Below are 22,337 nucleotides of genomic sequence, written 5' to 3' on the forward strand. Positions count from 1 at the left end.
GAGATATGGTCTTTTTAACATAAAATTCCCAGTGCAGGCAGTTGAAGAAAGGTTACCTGGTCAGTGAAAACCAGTTTTAGCCATATAACAATGGACTGCACAGACAGTTGAAATGGTATCTGTATCACACTCCTATACAAGAAATATATAATTTTTTTTACTCTTTTGTTGGCAAATAGCAAGCACTAAAGAGAGTAAAACAATACATTTGTTTCTGAAATCATAAAATCTAGAGAAAACTTTAACACCTGTAAGACTCGATGATTTATGATGTGGCACACTAGTAAAAGTCATGTTTCTGTAGCTGGCTTCTAATTAAATCCAGTATTTTTCATCCACTGTATATTGAGTGTCCTCTGAAGGTAAATAAATAGTGTTTCTACCTAGGAAAGTAATTATTCTATAAAAAATCACAGAGCTTTCGACCTTAAGTGGTGTTAAAATAATAAAATAAAGATATGGGTGTGATTGTCTCTTTTCTCAGTATACTTATTTGACTTATCTAAATAAAGATTACAAGATATAAACTTGAAGTTGTCATCACTTGAGAACTAGTGCTAACATAACCAAGAACGTCTACCATTCCAATGGTATAAAATCAGATTCTTTATGTTACAATACTTGAGGCATAATGTTTTTTTTTGTTACTCAACAACTTGAACATTTCAAGTCACTCAGGCAAAACCCACTAAGATCTAAACTCTCCACAGTGTTATCAAAATGCAGTTGAAACATGTTAAACTTCAATTTCATTTCCTTTGGAAGTTAGCTAGTTGTTGCATCTGAATCTCAAGAATTTAGTATAGCAATTCCCAACTGCACATTTCCTAGAATTATGCGGATACTTTTAACTTTGGTGATGGTGGATTTTGGTGAAATTAGGACTGTGACACAATGTGTGAACCGATCTTTTTATACTGTAAACCATGCTATTACCTATACTGCAGTTTTAGCATGTTGAGGCTGCTTACTCTCTTGTAATTCAAAACAGGAACACTTTTTTTTTATTTTGAGAGGTGCTCATTTGGGGATTGCAATTCGCACACAACTCATAGTGAACTAATGTTTTGCTAGTAAGACTCCACGATGCTGAAAGTGTTGTCCAGAATGGTCACAGAGAAGGCCATCTGGCAATGATGCTATTTTCCCTGGATGTTTTTCTTTGCAGAAAAACTACAGCAGTAGCAGACAGGACAAGTGGCTAAAAAGTCTGTATGTTCTCTGTAATTCTCCTTGAATTGGCCTGTCAGCTATATAGGTCTACTTTCAGTCTAGAATAATGCTGAGAAATGGATTAAAAATAAATTCATTTCAGCTATATTACATATCTGAATATGTGTAGCAGGATTTGCCAAGGAAATAGATGTGGAAACAGGTATATAATAAAAAACAGGTGATTGACAACTTTGGAAGTACTAGGAGTTATACATGCTCCTCAGTAAAAAAGAACAATTTGTTACCAAAGTATTTCCAACATCTTTTTGTAGTTTTACACCTTTCTGACTCAGGTAATTTCATTTATCCTTTGTGAGCTCAATCCATGAAACTTCCTCTTTTCTGTCACTTGCATCAATACAGTGCTCAGTAAAACAAGCTGTATATATCTGTGGTCCTGGAGTTGTTTACTGTTAATGACAACTCACAGATTTCTTTGTTTGATGCAGCTGTTTTGCGTATTTTTGTTTTGTAGTTTGCCTTCTAGATACTCAGCAACCAAATACACTGTCTGGGCTTCCAGAGTGTACTTTACATTTGCATTTCATGGAATCACATATAACCCAATAAAAAAAGGAAAGAAGCTACTCTGAAAGTGCATTCTATTTACTGAGCTGACATCAGTCTAAGGTAAAATAAGAAATATCCCAATCTTCATCCCTGATTTGTATAAAAAACTTTAAAGATAAAGAGTTTTGAAAAAGTAGTTTTTGAAATGTGTTTCTGTAATCAGTCTTGCAAACATTTAGCTTGGAAACATTTCTTCCAGTGATTAAAGACCAACTAGATGCAGGAAGAACAATAACTTATCTTAACCATTCATTTGAAAAAATATTAAATGGGACTTTTTAATGATTTCAGACCTTTTTTCAGCTATTTTCAGAATAAGAAATATACTAAAGTCAACATCCACAAAAATATTCATAAAGTTCCAGAAGGCTATCCAGTTCTGTAACAGACAGGAGAATGAAACGTTTCCATAATAAAAGAAATTAAGTAGATTTTTTTTTTCCCTGGGTTAACAAGAAGTATGAACCTGAGTTTGAAAAAAAGAATTAAATACTAGCAAATGTAGCACTTTTGCATTTAATAGCTAGCTGAGGAGAAGAAATTTGCCATTATCACTGAACTGAAGTTATACTTTTTTGAAGGAAATTAGATTTTATAAAAAAAAACTTTTTAATTTTCAGAAAAAAAGGGAAAATAATGTCTATATACGTATGTATGCATGTATAAATACACATACATAAAAACACAGACATGGATATGCATTTGGTGAAAGTGATAAAAGAGGATTTATTTGTTTGTTTTTCTTAATGCAGAATTCTTTTTACCCCATTAAAGGTCTCTGGTTTCTAGTCTATGCACCAGACATTGCAAAATTAGTCCCTGTTGTACATGTATTAGTACTTTGTCCAGTTTAAACATCTTGAGCAATGGAATGTCCATTGGGAGACTTATTTTCCACAGTCTAATACATCTCACTGTCAGAAAATTGTTTCTGATATTCAGCCTAATTTTTTCCTCCCTTAATTTCCTCCCATTGCTCCTAATTATGTCTCCTTATGCCACCCTAAATAATTTCTCCCCCGCTTAGTGTTTATGGCCTTCAAATACTTGCAGAATGTTATCATATCCTTATGAGTTGTCATTTAGCCAAATTCTGTGTAGAAATTTATGTAAATTGGCACCACTATATTGACTTATGTTATTTATACCACCTGAGGATATAAGGCACAGCATTCGATTCTCATGGGAGGAGAGTTTATGCCAGTTTATGTCATGACTCACACCTGCCTAGAGAAGGGAGAAGAAAAATATGCTTCAAACATTACCTGTTTCAACAAGTCCCCACAGCCTGCTACTGCTGCCTTAGTATGCAAAACTGTGATTGGATTCAAATATATATGTGTGTGTATAATATACCTCAAACATTAGACACAAATACTATGAAAAATCTCTGATATCAACACTACTAACATAGTTGAACAAAGGATGACCCTAACAGGCAAGGCTTTAGGTCAGCAAGACTCCTCTACACATTAAACCAGTGATGAATACACTTTACTTCTGAATTGGTAAACTTCTGAGGAACATCATGAACCCAGTCAGGGATACATTACAATACTTTTGTTCAAGCTAGAAAACTCTCCTGTAGAAAGCAATAAGACCTTGACAAACTTGTGCATGCCCTTGAAGGACAGTAGGTAACTTTTTCTGAATAGTGTTTATGCTCCTACCGTCACCCATTCTGATCAGACAAAAAAAGGAAGTTGATGACAATTCTGAAAACATCACTGATTACTAAGGTAAGTCATAATTCTTGGTGATTCAGTGATTGTTTTTTCAGCAAGCACCAGTTCTGCACAGCTAACAAAAACTTCAAGTGGTCTGTGAATCACAGAATTATCTAGATACATCTGTACTTCAGGCGGTGGTACAAGACAGATTCGGTTATCACATGAGAGAAGGATTTGTGTGATTTTCATATCATTCAGGTTATGAGCAGAGCTGATAGCCTGAGAAACAGCTTTCCAGATCTAAGAAATTTATCACCCTCATTCATTCTGTAAACTCTTCTCAGATGCCTCAGCACAGATGTAATCTTAGCACAACTGCAGTTTCATCTAAAGCAGCACAACCTTGAAGTGTAGTAGTAGACAGACAACAAAGATTCCTTGCTTGCCTCTTCAAAACAGCATGGGTCTATACCAAACACACATGACAAGACAGGTTGGTTTCAAATAAAGAGCATCTCAAAGGGTGTCTCTCTGACAAGCACACCTCCCACACATGACTTCTCAGTGTCAAAACTCCCACAGCAGGAGCACTAGGAAACTGTGCGATGTGACCTAGGCACACTCTACAGGAGACAAAGTGTGGATGGTAGGAGGCTAAGGCAGTCTTTTATTGGCACAGTAATCACCAAATTCTTCAACAAAGAGATTGTGTTTGTGTGTGTGTAATCCTCATACTGTTTTAACACTCTTTGTAATGCTGATGTTAACCTATCCATTATAAAAATGAAGTTAATCCCAAACAGTTAGGAATATTATTTCTGAGCACTATCCTCAACAGTTATGACAAAGTTATAATGGGACAGAATAAAAATCCACTTATGTAGCTTAAGAAAATACCTGTAATGCAGTCGACAAAGATCTGAAACCGCATAGCGAGGGTGCAACTGCTGCTGAGCAGGGACTTGCTGAAATACACAGGATGGCCTGTGCCCCTTGCTGCAGGCTGCACGGCACTCGTCGGATCTGTGGAAGAGCACGCAGGGAAGATGACCATGACTGAAAACCACAGCAACATATAACAGTGCCTATTTTTCAGATGGGTCTGTTTCCATGTCAGCATACACTCAGGAAAAGAAAAGGGGGAAGAAACACTGTTACAGTGAAAAAGTCATCACTGTCAACCCTAATGGACAAAAAATGATGATACTGTCACTGCAGAAACATCCCATTACAGACATAACTTTTCCTCCATTAGAGAAGCCTTCAGTAGGCCAAGAAAATTAACAACAACAAAAAAAAGTACTACTAGAATACCAATGAAGACACTACTTCAGCTTAAAGAGACCACTCCACATGAGATACACCAAAGATTAGGCTTTTCTCAAGCACTAATTACTCTGAGAAATAAAATACCTCATAAAATACGTCTAGTTAGTTCTTCCAGATTTTCAGTTTTCAAAGAAACAGAATGTATCAGTGTGGATTTGGTAATGGAGGGGCCAGGATTAATCACACTTCAGACAAAGGTAAATCACAGACACCTGGTAAAAGCCGTCACCTTCGTTATCTGTCATGTGTTGCCTTAGCATATTCTCCTTGCATTGCATTACTAAAATTGCATTAATATCTCCTAACGATGTCTGACATTGTAAACTTTCAACTGAATTTATTTCTGTATCTCACCAAGATTCTCTCGAGTTTACACCCTTCTGGAGTTTTCATGTTATTAAAACAGTTCAAATTAGTTCCTGTTTATTTCGTTTGTGTCTTATCTCTCTGAAGAAATCCTCCTCTGTGTTTGTGTGTGCATGTGCGCACGCATGTGCATGTCTCTGTGTGTGTGTGGAGAGTGTAATTTGTCCCTTTTGAATGCTTTCAGTCCTTTCTAGGCTGAAGAACCTAATAAAGAATAATACATAACTGTAAGGGACAGAAATAGTCAAGACGTGCTTCCAAATTCATCATCTCTTAGTACTATCACGCTGGGCCTTACTAACAAACTGCACCTTGCTTGTTGTGAACAAATATTACAGCACCCTGGACTATATTATTATTGAGTTCTACTCATTATCATTATAAGCATATCTAAGTCAGAAAATTTGAATAACATGCTTGGTATGTATATATATATATATACACACATACATATACATATATAAAGCCCCCCATTCTAAATTATTTTAATAAATATTTTATAGGTAAATATTTAATATACACATATTGTATTAGATATTTGTAAATATAACATTATGTTCTATTGATATAAAATACAATTTATGTATAATTTAATTTATAATATAATGTGACGTAATATGCATTTTGATATGTTATATCATATCATATTCATGTTATATTACACTAGTGTTATATTTATACAAATAATATAAATATATTATAACATATGATATGCAATATATTTTACATAATATGTATAATATAAAAATGTTTTCTATAGAGATACATTATATATAAATATTTTACACATTTTTTGCCTTTTATACATAGTGTTTTGTCTATTCATCAAACTGTACTTTTTTGAATTCTTATTGAGACTTCTTTTCTTTTTTTGTGCTGTGCATTCCAAGAGGTATTGTTGTCCAAGAGGTATTGTTGGCTTAATTTATTCTCTTTTAAACAGTAGAACATATATGTCTGTATAATTGTTAACCACTCAATTTTTTTTCTAGATTCAAAAAAAAAAAGGGATATAATAACCTTATTTTGGACCTAATGCGAGTGTTGTGGTCTAACCCCAGCTGGCAACTGAGCACCACCCAGCCGCTCGCTCACTCCCATCCCAGGTGGGATGGGGGAGAGAATCAGAAGAGTAAAAGTGAAAAAAAACCTCGTGGGTTGAAATAAGAACAGTTTAATAATTGAAATAAAATAAAATAAAATAGTAGTAGTAGTAGTAGTAATAAAAATAATAATAATAAAAGAATATACAAAGCAAGTGATGCATGATGCAATTGCTCACCACCTGCTGACCAATGCCCAGCCAGTCCCTAAGCAGAAGCGCCCCAGCCAGCTTTTCCCAAGGTTATACACTGAGCACGACATCGTATGGTCTGGAATATCCCTTTGTCCAGTTTAGGTCAGCTGTCCTGGCTGTGTCCTCTCCCACCTTCTTGTGTATCTCCAGCCTTCTCAGTTGGTAGAGCATGAGAAGCTGAAAAGTCCTTGGTTTAGTGTAAGCACTACTCAGCAACAAATAAAACATCAGTGTGTTATCAACATTATTTTCATACTAAATCCAAGACACAGAACTATATCAGCTACTATGAAGAAAATTAACTCTATCCCAGCCAAAACCAGGACAGGGAGTATCCCATGTTATCATTAATATGAATTTAAGGGGTGTTCCAAAGCCCACTACAATCAAAAGAATGCCTTGCTATTCACCTTATTAAATTTTGGGTAAAATCATAGAGGTTCAGTCTAAAGAGTTGGGCAGCTCTGCTTTAATCATAGTTTGATGTTACAGTTCTGTTTAGTCATCATCCACAGTGAGGAAACATTTGGAGTGAAATACTTCCCTTGTGAATCTATCTGGATTCCTTCCTATGGGAATTAAGGGTACTGGAGAAAAAAGGGTATGGCAATCAGTTTTCATCCCAAGATACAGTCATGTTGTAGTTTTGCTGAATATCCATGCAACCCAGTTTAGGTATGAATATTTGGCAACAAATGGCAATTTTTTTTTTTTTTTGCATACTGTAAGTTTCTCTGCCTCAGGGAGAGTGACAGAGTAATGCCCAAGTTGTGAATATGAGTGCATGAATCAACTTTCAAAGGTAATCATCTACACAGCTCAATGACAAATAAAGTAGTTTAAATAGTCTTAGAGAATGCATTTACATAGTGAATGCATACAATACATGATTTTATAGTGTAAGGTCATACAGCTACTTGATCTGTGATCTTCACATTTAGTCATGTAGATACCCAGATATGGATGAAAACTCTGAGCAAAGTTTAAAGATTTTATTTCTGGACATAAATAAATAACATATGCAGAATATCTAAGTTCTGATTTTCAGAATGGTTTTTAAAATGAACTTCCGGAGAGGAAATATGACTTTGTTGAAAGCAATTTGGACCTTGGCTTCAGATTTCCAATGTAACATCCTGGCAAATCATTTAGGAGAGTATTTAGGTATTTAGGAAGGTCAGATGTAGCTGTGGGATGCTAATTCCTTTATGTTTCAACAGAAATAGAGAGGCTACTTCACAAGATGTTTCACAATATGGACTCAGATATTCTGAATATTCCTCACAGAACATTTTGCCCTACATTAACTGAAGAAGACATCTAGTAACACCACGTTTTCCAGGCTAAAGTGACTTTCTGGATATCCACCTAATTTCCTCTTTTTAGCCTGGTTTGTACAATTACTTTAATTTTCCCAAATTCCAGCTATATTTATTAAGATTAAAAAAATATATTGCTGAGATATTGCACTATATATGAAATCTAAGGTAAGGATATCTGTTCCTTCAACCTTGCAAGTACAAAGTGAGAAAGAGATGAAGGTCCATAACATGTTTAAGTGTCTAATTTATGGAATTTACTGAAAAGTTCATGGGCAATCATGACTGTCCTGCTGAAAACTACTGGCATGAGTAAATCACATGCTTGTATCCCATATGCAGTGTGAGGCAGGGTGAAAATTGAACCCTGTGTAGCATGAATTGTGACTATACATAAAAATAGCAGAAAAACTAGTTTCCCTGTGTTTAATTTATCCAGCTATAGAGAGATACAAAAACATTACACTTACATTGCTTTAACTAAATCCCTAACAAGTCAACATGATTAAACCTGGACAGAGTATTTTCAGCCTCAGTAAAACAGAGGCAGATTGATCAAAGTTTTTTTTTTCATCCAAATCAGCAGAAGTCATTGAAACCTATGGTTTTCACTTAAATTTTCATTTGGAAAGTGTATGAAATTTATACAGTCACACTGAATGTAATCATTTCTGAATGGATGCAATGAAAAAAGAAAGAAGCAGAAACTTAAATTGCAAACCAGTTGGATTTTTATATTAAAAAAATTATTTCCTGACAGTACTAATTTTGATAATAGGTCTAAAGGGCACAGTTCTTTTTTTTCTGAAGTAGAACAAATGCAGTGCTTAAAACATGCCATGAAATAGAACAGGCAGGTGGAAATACATTAAAGTATGCATCGTTGTGCTTTTATATATAAATAACAGTTTTAAATTCTTTGCTTGAATACATTGATGTAACTGTACTGAGTTTAATAACATTTTTAGCCCTCAAATAATTTGGCACTGAAGTAAGTTAGGCTCTTTCTCTTGGCCACAGTAGATTTAGGATTAAGAACTATGTTTGTGACAGACAGATCTGTGAATACCTCTTTTTGATGTCAGTGAATGATCTGATAATACCCCTGATGCATTTCACAGCAAAGAACCAAGTAAGGAAAATTACAGCTTTTGGCAGTCTCTGCTTCATTCTTACTGGACTTGCAGGTGTTCCCTTGCTTTCAAACACTTGTGGTCTGTGCATATTTTCAGGGTAGATGAAATTAAGGCTTTCCTGCTATTGAAAGAAAAAAAAGTAATTAACATTCCTTCTTTACAATGAAATGGATAGCAAAGAGTACATGCTGTTGTTAGGATTTTCCTCCTTTTTTAAAGATGTCAATTTTTACATCTGAATTGTTTTCAAACTAAATGCAGAATGATTTTGTTGTCTATTGACAGTGCTAGGCAATATTCTTTTGGTTTTTTCCACATTTTTAAAGATTACACACAAGATTTGTTTCCCTTTGATGCAGTTTTTCTTACATTCTTGTCTTTTAAGATCTTAACAGCATTCTGTTTAAAAGCAAAGGCCAGACTGGCTGTGTTTCTTTAGGATAAATAAGGGAAAATTCCTTTTGCTTCTTTACATTCCTCACATGCTTGATTGTGCATGGTACTGGAAAGCACGTATACACAACATTGCCTCTGGAGTACTGATATCTTTTCTTCACTGTGCTGTCAAAAATTTATGCCAATACCTCTGACATTAATCTGAAAGGTCAGGCTGTTAAATATATAGAAATAATATAGCTCTTCTTTAGCTCTATCTGAGAACAGATGGTAAATTATACTTAGAAAAACAGAGGGTTTGGGGTTTTTTTTGGAGAGAGGCATTCCTGAAAGTTCCTTCAAGACTGATTGGAAGAAAGTGAAACATAAACTATTAATGTGGTATTCTTATACCACGAGAACATACTTCCTGTCTTGTTAAATGTCATTATAGCAGTTACAATAATCTAAGACTAGATTTGGAAAAACTAATAAAGGCAAATAACCTATTTATATATTTCCCCTCTTCTTTTCTGCCTACACATTGTCTCAGAACAAGTTGCTTCCCAAAAACTTATTATAAATCATGCCATAAATGTTTAATCCGAACTTGAGATTCAAAGTAAGGAGTCTATAAATGCATATAAATGTCACAAAGCATGTTTATGCAATCTGTTTGCATAAGTTGTAAATGAAGATTTGAAATTAATTTCCCATAGATATTCTATTCCACAATATTTATTTCAATATATTTTTTCAATTTACTGTTTCTGTATGTATATGTATTTTCTTATATTTTTAATGCTCTTTTATTTTAGGAGCTAAAGTCCCTAGTCCTTCTTTCTTTTTAAGATTTGATAAAACTTTAATGGCCAGTTTGAGATATGAATGAAGGAAGATTTGTGGTTTACGTATCAATCTTATGGAAGTTACTATTCATTCAGGTTAATCCATATACATCAAAAGTATTAACAGAATAGTAATAAAAGAATTAGCAGGAGTGATTCAAAGTGTCAATTTTTAAAAAAAGTTTGCTATTTATAATTAACTGTTTTTCTTTTACTTACCCTGTATGCCTACAGAAAGTCTTAAGGAATGTATGGTCTTGAACTTTGGGGTCCTTAAAGTGGTACTATGTAGAAAGTTGCTACAACTCTTTATACATATATAGCAATTTCTGACTCAAGGTATGTAAATGCTTTACACACATCTGTTGTGCCTATGTCATAGACAATAAATAGTACTACTTTCCACTTGTGTAGCAGTTTTACATCCATTACTCACTGACGAGATAAGAAAATTGAGGTAAAGAGCAAATGACAATGTCACACTCCAGTGCTGACTCAATGGCAGAGCCATTTTTGAACTCCAGTCTTCTGACATATAAAAATGCACCAGTGTTGACTCCCATGCACAACATTACTTTTAATATTAATTTAAACACAGTTATGTAATATCAGAGAAATAAAAGATTGGGAGTGGGAAGATGGCTTAAAACTGTATTCATATAGGGCGTGTGGTTGGCATTAACTATTGTCTTATAAGACAGTGACAAGGATGGACTGCAATGAGAGAAAGGGAGGGCATCAGCAGTGTGCTATTACAACCTTTGAACTGAAGCTGATTTTATTCTGTTTTTCTATGATTCCACTCAGTTGTCCATATTTTCTGTCTCATCACTTAGTTCAGCTTCCGGCAATGATAAGGAGTAGAGGACTGATTGTGTTCTCCAGTGCAGTTGTGATCAGTCTAAAGCACAAAACCTCAAGTGTCAAGATTCAGTATAAGAATGAGGACAGAAAAGGCATATATTATATGGTAGAAAAAACATACATTATAAAATCTTTGCAATAAACAGGGTTTCAAGGAATTTTATTCTTTAGGATTTAGTATATACTTTTTCTTTTTTTTTTTTAACAGGGTAAAGAAAGGATGGTTCTGTAGGTAGATCAATTAGGTCTTAGGAAACAAAGTTACAAATCCAACTCCATTTCTAATTAATGCAGATGTATCAGTTAGAACAATAGAATTTGGGAATGACACTTACTATTTTAGGCATCTAGAAGTAAACCATAAGGGACACTGGCCCCCTACAGTTGTGTCACAAAACTTTCAGGCAGTTGTTGTTGGGAGAGGAACTGAAAAACATAGATTTAGGAATGTGAACTTCCTGTCTGTGAGAAAAGTTAACAAATCCAAATTCAGGAAAAAGAATACCCTAGACTTAACTGCTGTAGAAACACTCTAGAAACAGGTAATTCTGCTATTTGTCCTGTCTCTGAGTTCCAAGACACTTTAGAGCTGTCTTGAAAGGAAAACATTTAGGGCAAACAGGAATAGAGGATATATCTATCCAAAGCCTTCTCCCATATTTCTTATTTGCTGGTTTGCATTTGTCGCCTTTTAGCACCCTGACTTCTATATTTTCCACCATTTTGTCTATCCATTCAATGTACAGGGAGCCCCGCCAGTGGATTATACTGATAGATAGCTATAAAGAAACTGCACACTGATATGTCACAACTAGGGTACCTAAATCCTTTGTAGTCATACACTTCCTGTGCCTTTGCTTTTTGCTTCTAAAATGTATACAATAGCACTTTCCTACCTAATGGGTGTAATGGGAGGGAAAAGACACTAAATACAAGGGACACAGCTAAACCATGGTAAAAAAGAAATCTCAAGTACCTAAGACAGACATAGTAAACATTACCCTAGACTTCAGACTGCCAAAAGACCATTTTTTCAGTGATCCTCCATAACTTTTAATGTTTTGCCAGAGAAAAGTCATCATGCAAAATGAAAACACACTTTGGTTCTTTAATATCACTAGCATAAATATAGTTTCCTCAGTGTGTTTCATCTTCCTTTTCCTGCCAGGTGTCAATATCAGCACTACAGAGTGTTGGTGAAAGAATTTAGCATGCTAGGATAGTGAAAGAGATGTTTTGGAAAAGCCTCAGATATTTCCTTGTAAATAAGAATGTAATGTTCAAAGGAAATGACAGAAGTGGTGATGTTACATGGCTGAACTCTTACTTAGATGGTAGCATTACATGTCCCTTCTTAGATGTGCTGCTTCAGCATTTCAAATTGGAGACAGAATGTCAGAACTCCTATGCAAGTTACTGTAAATACTTTTGTTCATAGAATGATCCATCCAATATATTGCATTAAAAAGAGATATGAGACCTTGGAACAGAACTGCAACTTTTAAAAGTTTTAATCTTTTTTTTTTAATTCACTAATTCATCTTTCATTAAATTTTAAAAGATATGTTATGTTAACATAATTTATTTTCTTAACACTGAAAGAGGAGAAATTGTTTTCCTAGGATTATTTTCTGTGTTTTCTTCTAAAGATTAATAAGAATAAAATAGATGTTGGCTTAGGGAATGGACAAATAATGCTATTCTGAATGTCTGAAGATTTCTGTATATCCTTAACACGTGTGGTTGTTAAAGATCCTGAAGCAATTTTCTTCAAAGTCAGGGTTGATTTTCCTGACCCAGTTTCAATTGCATTAATTGCTGTATCAAACCCCTTTTGTTCAGAGTCACCAAAGGCATGTGCAGAGCTGGCTTTCCACAAACTATGTCCTAGGAGGCATTTTTAGTATGTCTGAGGGAAACACAGGAGGTGTGGAAAAGGTTATAACCCTCTACATTGGATATTCTCTCTCTTCAAGATTTGAGGCAAGCAGAAATCAAGGTGCCCTCAAACTATGGTTTTATTATGATTGTCCCTATCTAAAATGCAGGAATGGAAGAACCATGAAGGGACCCTAAAATTATTGCAACTTTTGTTAAAAACTGATAAGTAGTAGTATTAAATAAGTATTACAACTGAGATGGTGGCACCACAGTGATAATAAAGAAGGTGAACCAAATCAGTAATAAGGTAGCTACATAATGCTCTGTGACAATGTGTGGGAAACCTGTATAAAGAATTGAGACCTCTTGAACTGGCCTATCCTGTCCAAATGCACATTCATTATCTTCATTGCTCTGCCTTGTGTTTTAGATGCTGAACAATGATTCAGGCTCTGAGGTCTTCCTATAAGATTATTCTTTGGAAGTGGGATAAAAACAAAGCAGAGGGAAGGGATAGGCTTATGTGGCATTTTGTCATAAACTCAAAAATGCTGACACTACGTGTTAAAACCAATGCCAGCCCATTCTTCTGAGAACTGAGTAGAATAGCAATAAACATCACTATTGAAAACTTTATTCTTGGAATGTGTTACAAACAACTGTCTTAAAAAGTCACTAACCAACACCCCCAAAAAAAATCCCTAACATCACCCCCCCAGCAGTTCTCCCAATATGGATTTTGCTTGTTTATAGGCAGGGTATTTGACAGTATAATAAACATATATGGATTGAAGAGCATTTCAGATCCAGCTGCTGAATCACTTTGAATCAAAAGAAACAGCTGGATCTGAAAGAAATCACAGAAATATAATCTGGAATCTAACGGGATCATGATAGAGGAGTGGGAGAAAAGAAAGTACATGAAGGAGATACCCAAAGAGGAAGTCCTTCCTAGGCCATACGGTGTAGGAATCTGACCTAAAGTATTTGTCTGACCATGAAGGGTTTACATATATATATATATTTGCACTTTTTAATTGATTTAAAATAAATATATCGATTAAAAAGTTTCTGATATACAATCTCTATCATGATCCCATTAGGTTCCAGACTATATTTCTGTGATTTGTTCTCCTTTCATGCTAGCCATCTCAGCTTTATTGCCACCTTTCCTCTCAGTTATCTCTCATGTTCCTCTCTCAGCTTTCCTCTTTCAGTAGGTGCAGCCATCTGTTTGTATAGGCAGATTTCAAGAGACATACAGTGCGTCTACATTAACGTCCTCAGGAGTGCACTTTCAAAGTGAACCTCACAGTTCTCTCCACTTACTTGTCTTTGGTTCACATAGTGGAATGATTCCAGACTCAGAGAACTGGATTGCTAGAAGATGTGACCTAGGGGTGCACGTATTTCATTCCTGCTACAAATTGGCGTTCAGTTTATGGGACCAAACAAGAACAAGTCTGAAGTGATCTCCTCCACACCAAAAGAAAAAGCTTTTAGAGATATGGCGTTCTCAGCACTGGTTCCACACACTGTCCTCTTATTGTGTGTCTTGCTAATGCAGACATATGCTTAATTTTCTTCAGTCACAGGCTGACACAGGTGGTTTTTTTTTTCCTTTAAATTGTATTTGATAAAGAAATTTCAGAGACAAGCTCCACTATTTGGAGTCTTACCTTTTTTCTTCAGTCTAGAAATTACTTTGTGTAGCTTTTGGGAAAGCCTTTTTAAATGGATTGACAGTGCTCTTAGCTTCAGGGTTTGATGCAATTCTTTGAGTATTTCTGATTCTGCAACAAGAAGTGTAAGTCACAGAAATACACTGTAAGAAATTTGATGAAAGAAAAATGTGCAGAAGCTTGGTTCCTCCAGTATCTGGTCAATTGTGTGGTTTCTTCTTGTGTTGTCTGAATAAATTATAGATATTCTTTTGCTATTGTAGTTGTTAGTTCTTCTAATATGTGACCTCTTGAGCCTTCAGGTTCTTCAGGGAACAGTGTAAGAATGAAAATTACTGAGAAACCTCTTTCACTTCTGCTCTCAGGGTGTGCAAGTTTTTCAAGTATATGGAAAAATTTTCTCGAAATGAGATACCTTAGCGATGAAAGTTTCTGCTCTTTTTCTGTCCATAGATTATAAATCTGTGAACACCAAGAAGTCTCAGCTGCAGAGCTGTTCATAGACAATTTTGAAAAGCCCGGTTTTACTAATCATCATTATTCCATAAAAATGTCAACCTCTCCTCCAACTCCAATCCCATATGCTCTTGATCATAATCTTCTGCCTTTCATCAAATGAGGCCCTAAATGAACTCTGTTCAGTCCTTTCACCCCAGAGCAGTTCACTCAAGTTCAGTGATAAGTTGTAAAAGGCCAAAGAAGGAAATCTGCATTGTATCTTTATCTTTCCCAAACTTAAAAAGGCATCCAGCCTGATGAATTAAAAATTGTTCATGAATTTATGATCTCTTTATTTTGGAAACTGAAAAGAAATGGAAGCTCTTGATGTTGTGTTTAGGTTTTCTTCTAACTATTCACTTTCAAGAAAACAAGTTTCATTTTCAATTTACTCTGAACAAATTTGTTCTTACTATACCCTAGGATAGTACTAGGGAAATCTACATGCGAAAAAGGATCATCAAAATCTCGAAACATCAGAGGTCTGGTTACTGAGTTATTAAAAGCAGCTTAAACCTGATGTGGGAAAGGAACTAAATTAAATACTATTACTGGTGAGAACAGAAATAAGATTTGTACAACTACATCTGTCCTGAAATCTCAAAGAATCTCAGGTGTGGGTCTTACTTTCCTTAATTTTCTCAACCTATAGAATCATAGAGTTGTTTGGCTTGGAAGGGACCTTTTAAAGATTGTCTAGTCCAATCACCCCTGTCATTTCACTAGATCAGGTAGTGTCAATGGCTGAACATAACATTGTGTACGTCTGAAATTAAGAAACAGTTTATTTTTGATACAAAAATTCAGATGTTTCTTCTAAGGGGTTTTATTGTGCCAAGTAATTTGCAGTTTGTGATTCTTCCCAGAGAAGCTTTAACCACCCTTAATCTAGTGTCAAAAACACTGAAAGACAGCCACAACTGGTGTAGCAGGCATCCAAATAATATACGACTATATGTGGTGCCTGGTGTGTGATTTTCCCATAAACATGTGTAAACTCAACAATTGTTTTGACAATGCTACCAGTATCATCTGGCAGAATCAAATTAATTTTACATTGGTTAAAGACCAAGTAGTCCTAGTTATAAAGATAGAATTTCTGTGGAGAAGGGAAGAATAAAGAAAAAGGTGTGTTTATCCGTATTGCACTTTACAGTTCAAGTTGCTATGGGCCTTTAATGAAGTATGCCATACTCCATCTCCAAATCCTCCTGATTCCAGCATGCCATCCATTTGGCTTAACCTCATTTCAGCAGACTCATTACACTGCTTTTGGACTCAGAACACCTTGCCACGCTGGTGATGACAGAATGGAGCAAGGTTGTCTCTTGAATCATTCTGAAATCACAAAAGGACCTTCAAATGATCCAAGATCTAGCTTCTAGTGTAACACTTATTCCTTTAATGGTTCTAATTTTAGCTGTCTAAAATTATATTTGCCATTATTACGTAGAAAGTTGAAAAGATAGTTACAAATAATGGAGTTTATGAAAACACTGTATTGACACAATGTGCTCTTAGCTCTACCAGCTTTAACAACTTTCTTTATTCACCAGTTTTGCTTGTTTATGGCCCTTGTTAGCTATTCCATGCTGTATCTAAGTTTTATACAATTCTGAACAAGAATTTGGCTTTTTGAGTTGTACTTCTTACATTTTGGTATTCCTTAATAGAAATAAAAATAGTATTGGTCCAGCTTCTCTGATGGTGTAAATCATCATAACAACACTGATTTATACCAACTGAGACTATCACACAGTAATTCCACTCTCTCTGTGTCTGTATATCTTCTGCACTGGTGAGTTAGTTTAACCAACATCTATGGGGACTTTCCATTTTTTCAATTAGGAGAGAGGTCACTAAGGGTAGCGTTTTGAGAAAATACAGAAAGCAGTGTAGGAAAAGGTCCTAAGCTCATAAATGTTCTTAATTATATATTGTGTCCTTAGTGTAAAGAATTACCTTCAGGTCATTCTGTCTCTTTTATCAGAATAAATCACCATCATCATCTATTCACTTGTGCATTCAATTCATGACATAATAGTGTCAGAGGTGGCACAGAATATATACATATATGCTCAAATTCCAACACAGTGACCCAAATTGTGTCTACAGCTGCCAAGCAGACTGCCATAGACATTTAACTTTCTGTTATTTTGGGCTTATTTTAAAGAAAAATTTGTTCCTACTGAAGGGAGGTAAATGGAACAATGGCTTAGTGTAGCAGCCCAAGGAACTAGATTCAAAGCCCATTTATCTCATAACTGAAAATAAGTTTGAATACCTCATCCTAATCCCTGGTTCATATTAGAAAAATACCACAGTGTATGTCCTAAATGGCAATTTTTTCTTCAAATAGAGGGAATACTGGAAAAGAACAGTGTGCTAAATTTCAGAACTGAAGCGCCTCAGCAGAATTGCACTGGTATACTTTCATGGTGGAAAACAGCAAGGACAAAAATTTCATAGGTTAAGCTTACATGGTATGTTCGCAAATTGGAAGAAAAAAAGTCATTCTGCAGACACAAACATTTAAGCTCAAAGTATCTGTGTATACACACCATTCCTAAGAAAAATAATTCAGTTCTGCCCTTGGCAGTCCTATGATTATGGACTGTAATAGTAGTCAAAAGTTTTAAGTTCAACTACTGGATTTTCTGAAGAATTTTCCAAAGAATTCCTATGTAACCACGTGTCTGTGTCATATTTACAAAACAGGGAGATTCTGCATTTGCACAGTGCAGCTTTACAAGCCTCCTGGGGACTGCAAGGACTTGGGCAGAACAGCTCTGGTATATCTGATTTCATAGTGCATGTAACGTAAAGTCACTCTACAGGTGCAGAGTAGCTTTCAGGTGTTGGACTTGCTGTGTACCTGCTGATCAGCTGCATGATATATGTAGATCCAGCACACATACATTGTGACCCTTAACTCACCAGTCATCTCCAGATATAACCGAAAAAAAGCAAATTGTTCTTGAGAAAATATTTCTGCTACCTCATGGATGACAATGTGACACTGAGCTTTGTTCTCCATGTATACTTTATATGGATATGTAAGGATGCAATGGCTCCAGACCCAGAACTTAGGAAACACAGATCATGAGACGATTCCCATAAAAAGACACCCTTTAGAAAAAGCTGGTAATACAGCATGTATATTTAGTGCAACGATTTTTTTAAAAAAAGAAATAATTATTTACACTTTTTTTTTTTTTTTTTCAGAACTGATCCCTTTAGCAGAAACTCAGGAAGCAAACAAAAAAAGAGTCCAACATCAACAATTATTATTAGTGCATTTGATATTGTTTATGCAGCTCAGTCTATTTTTTGTTTTGATCCTGAAAAGTTATAGGGAAAGTAGTTTTCTCCTTAACCCCTTACAAGTGGTAAAGTAGCAGATATCTCACTATTAAGACAATTTTCAGAAATGCAGACAGACAATGTAGATAAGTATCCAGTGTTTAGGTTGTGAATGTAGTCTAAGCTTTTTCGAAGTTGACCTATTCCTAATTAAATTATGAGAAAAAGATAAAATGTAACAAGCAATTTGATATGGCACCTGACCTCTGTTTCTGAATAAGTGCCCAGATTGATAATTAATTCTTTTTAAGTTCATAGACATGTAAACAAAAAGCTATTAATTTGCGAAAGACCAATTCCTTTTAATTAGAAATAATTGACACAGAATTGCCTAATCAAAATTAAGTTAATAATTTCTTTTTTTTTTTTTTTTTTTTACTTCATGTTAAATAAGGCATACTGCAAGACATAAATTTAGGTTGGGCTTCTTTCTTTAGTGAATGATCCAAACCCTAACAATGTCAGCAGGAGTTTTTGCATTTACTTCATTGCATTAGGCCACGGTCTCCCCAGAAGCAATGAGCCACGGCAAGACTTGATTCCAGCACTTTCAAGTTACTTATTGAGTGGCACCGCAGATAAATTTAGACTGTTCTATCAATGTCTTGAATCTGAACTGTAACCTCAATTCAACTGAGTGAGCTTATAAAAGACATTATTGTGATAGACGATTTTTATTTCTAACTATGTCTGCTTGATAATAGAAACGTAAAGAATTTTAAGGTGTTTTAACTTTTCTTTGACATTCTATTGTTTGTTTTGCAGGATTTGTTCTTAGTTAAGTGGTGAGTCAATCTTGGGCACTGCAGAAAGGAAGGTTTGTTTTATTACATGTTGTAGGTAAAGAAAGCACAGCGCCATGATGCATTATCCCTTGCTTCTCAAAATGTCTTACTGATGCATATTGGCACACGCAGAAGCTTATGATGGCTATGTACTTCAGAGTTCCCAAAGTAGCAACTTAGTATGGATTCTTATACTTTTGCTAATACAGCTGAATCTGGATCCAAACCATCCTTCAGATCCTACCTGAACCAAAACTCAGCTTTAGTACAGCGTTCCATGAGACAGTGTTCTAAAATACAGGACATGACCCTTCCAGTGCCTCTGTTCCCTAAATATTGACGACATTCCTTTGTTTAGAAAATAGCATCAGACCCATGAATGCCAGATATTGTCTATAACTTGATATGACACATGCTAAAATTGCCTCTGAGTGAATAAAATAATCATTCTTCTAAAGAAAAGATGCAAACTGAGCTGAGATGGGTAAAATGTACTAATGACTGTAAAACATTCTTTGTGAAAAGAAGAAAAATCACATATGGACTGTTAGCCAGGATGCCAATTTACAGTCTAATGAGATTCAAAGTAACAAAGACATAAACATATATCCCATAAAATGATGTTTTTAATGACCAGGAAATATGTGAGTAGGTTAAGATTTTATTAGAATTTATTAGTCATATAATAAAGCTATTTAAATCCTTTGGTACTTCCAGCAAAGCTACAACTATGCAACCCTAGAAACATTATCTGATATTATTTTCATTTTTGCCGTAGTCTTCGCTAGACCTAGAAAGCAACAGATAAAAATGTTATTCCAGAGTCTTGCTACACTGTGGAGAGGTTATGTTGTCCTAGAGTTCTTGCGAGTGACGATATCATGTATCATTTAAATTTTGTGTTGATGTCATATCTTCAGTGGACTCAACAACTCACATCATGAGATTTGGTTGACAAGCACAAAAGGGAACCTTCAACTCTGAGGTTTTCTGATTCATGTGTTCCCCTTAAGGTGTTCCCCTTGTAGTAAATTCACTGATTCAAGTACTATCTACATGCTGAAATAAATGTTCAAAAGTTCTTCAGACTTTTCAGAGTCCAGCCCATTGCAATAGCCAAGCACTTTTCCACTAATCACACCAGCCATACGCTGAGAATCACTGCAGTGAGGCAGAAGACTCCCTTGACTGTGAAACATGACTCTAAAACAAAACAAAGCATCCATCTTTTTTTTTCTGAAGGAGAGTAAACTATAAGACTACTTTTTCAATTAAGTAGATTTAAATTATAGGTCAGTGCTGACCTTACTTTACCCATCTTCGTTGCCACTGTGCAGGGAGGAAGAACCATTTTGTTTTTCTTTTACTTAAGAATATTATACTGATTTTACTGCATTTTCTTAACTAGGAATAATTACCATCATCATCGTCATTTATCTGGTCCTTGTACTGGGAATGTACCTATGAGTCACAGAGAGAGACAGGAGACCTATCTTTAGGTAAAAAGCAGAAATTCATACCACTTTGTCGGCCATCCAAGTAACCACAGTAGAAGGCATTGGTGTCTCATAGTACTGTGTATCAAAAGTGTGGAGGTGTAACCCACTGCTACCAACAGCAAAACTTTGATATCTGAGGAGACTTTCAGAATCACATAATCTCCCATTACTTTCAGGAGACACTGTGTATCACACCTTCTTTCAACCTTGGGATTTGTTTACCTTTTTAAAAATATAGCTACATTTTAGATATGCCAAAATACTTAGATATCCCACTGTGTCATGGCGAGTACCTTTAGTTGACGGTTTGAAATAAATGAAGGCAGACAAGTAAGTCCTAAACTCTAATGTGAAATCCTAATCCATTTAAAATGAAGAGGAATTTGCTTTGTTTTGTTTATTTTTGCAACAGCTATAATGGGACAAAGCATTTTTTCTTTACTATGCTACCGATGTACTGTGAAGTCTTGGGTGAGTAACTTAATTCCACAGAGCTGTACTTTGTCCATTATCAAGTAAAATAATATCGTAATAGAGAGCATTTTCTTGGCTTAATAGAACTAGTGTTTTTAATGTTCTGTGAGATCTCTGGAGAAAATACCTATAACTGCAATTATATGCTTTTATTATAGCTATAACACCTTATGTGTGTTCCATTCAGCAGTAAAAATAGTGTAATCTTTATTTTTCAAACTAACAATTCATATGTAACATAATGACAGACACTGTCAGAGGAATCTAAGGTAGATAAACAGACACAAGAGACAGACAGTTTAAAAGCACAGCTACAGCAATGCAGTACAATGCTATTGCTGAGAAGGATTCCAATTCTGAGCATAAGAACATAAATGGGGGGGAGTGACATGTTGGTTCACGCCACCTTTGGCATTACATTTTTAAGTACTCAAAAGTGGCTAAACCAAAGACAAAACACAAAATAACTTTAGAATCAAGTCTGATCATGTTAAAGCACATAGTGATAAAATCTGTCTTCATTTTGCAAGTCAAAATCATTCCTAGTGTAAAACCTACTGTCTTCAACAGAGCTTATACCAGATGTGAGTTAGGCCCTGGATGTTAAAAACCACTGCAGTCCAAGATGAAAAAGTCTATCTAAAAGATAGCAATTTTATTTACATGCAGAAGGATGGGTAACAGACATCTGGCTTAGCAGGAGTGAGCAACAGCAGTGGCAGCATGAGCAGCAAATTTTGTTGTTATTATTAGCAATTCAAATGCAGGTATCAGATTGGTTTTGTATTTGAATCATTCATCAGAGTTTGCTCCAAGGCTAAAACTTTCTTTCTGAAAGTTCTGCAAAATTTCAGTCAAAACAGTTTTCCTTTTCTCCATAGAATGAAATAGAGGGGAAAAGAACAGAGAAAAACACATCAAAGGAGATTTTTCAAAAGTATTAAGATTTTTTGATGTTTAAAACATAATTGAAGCATTATTTACAGTCTAGAAATTGGGTGCAGTCCCAAGTCTATAGAAAATTTTGAAATAGGTTTCTCTCGGACAGTTCTCTGACTTCCATGCACATGTGAAACTTTCAGTGATTTGCATGCTTCGAAGAACCACCAGCTTTTCATCTTTGTTATTAACACTCCAGCAACCGTCTCATTAGAAACTCTTATACT

Source organism: Mycteria americana, chromosome 5 (genome assembly GCF_035582795.1).
Source record: "Mycteria americana isolate JAX WOST 10 ecotype Jacksonville Zoo and Gardens chromosome 5, USCA_MyAme_1.0, whole genome shotgun sequence".
NCBI lineage: Eukaryota > Metazoa > Chordata > Aves > Ciconiiformes > Ciconiidae > Mycteria > Mycteria americana.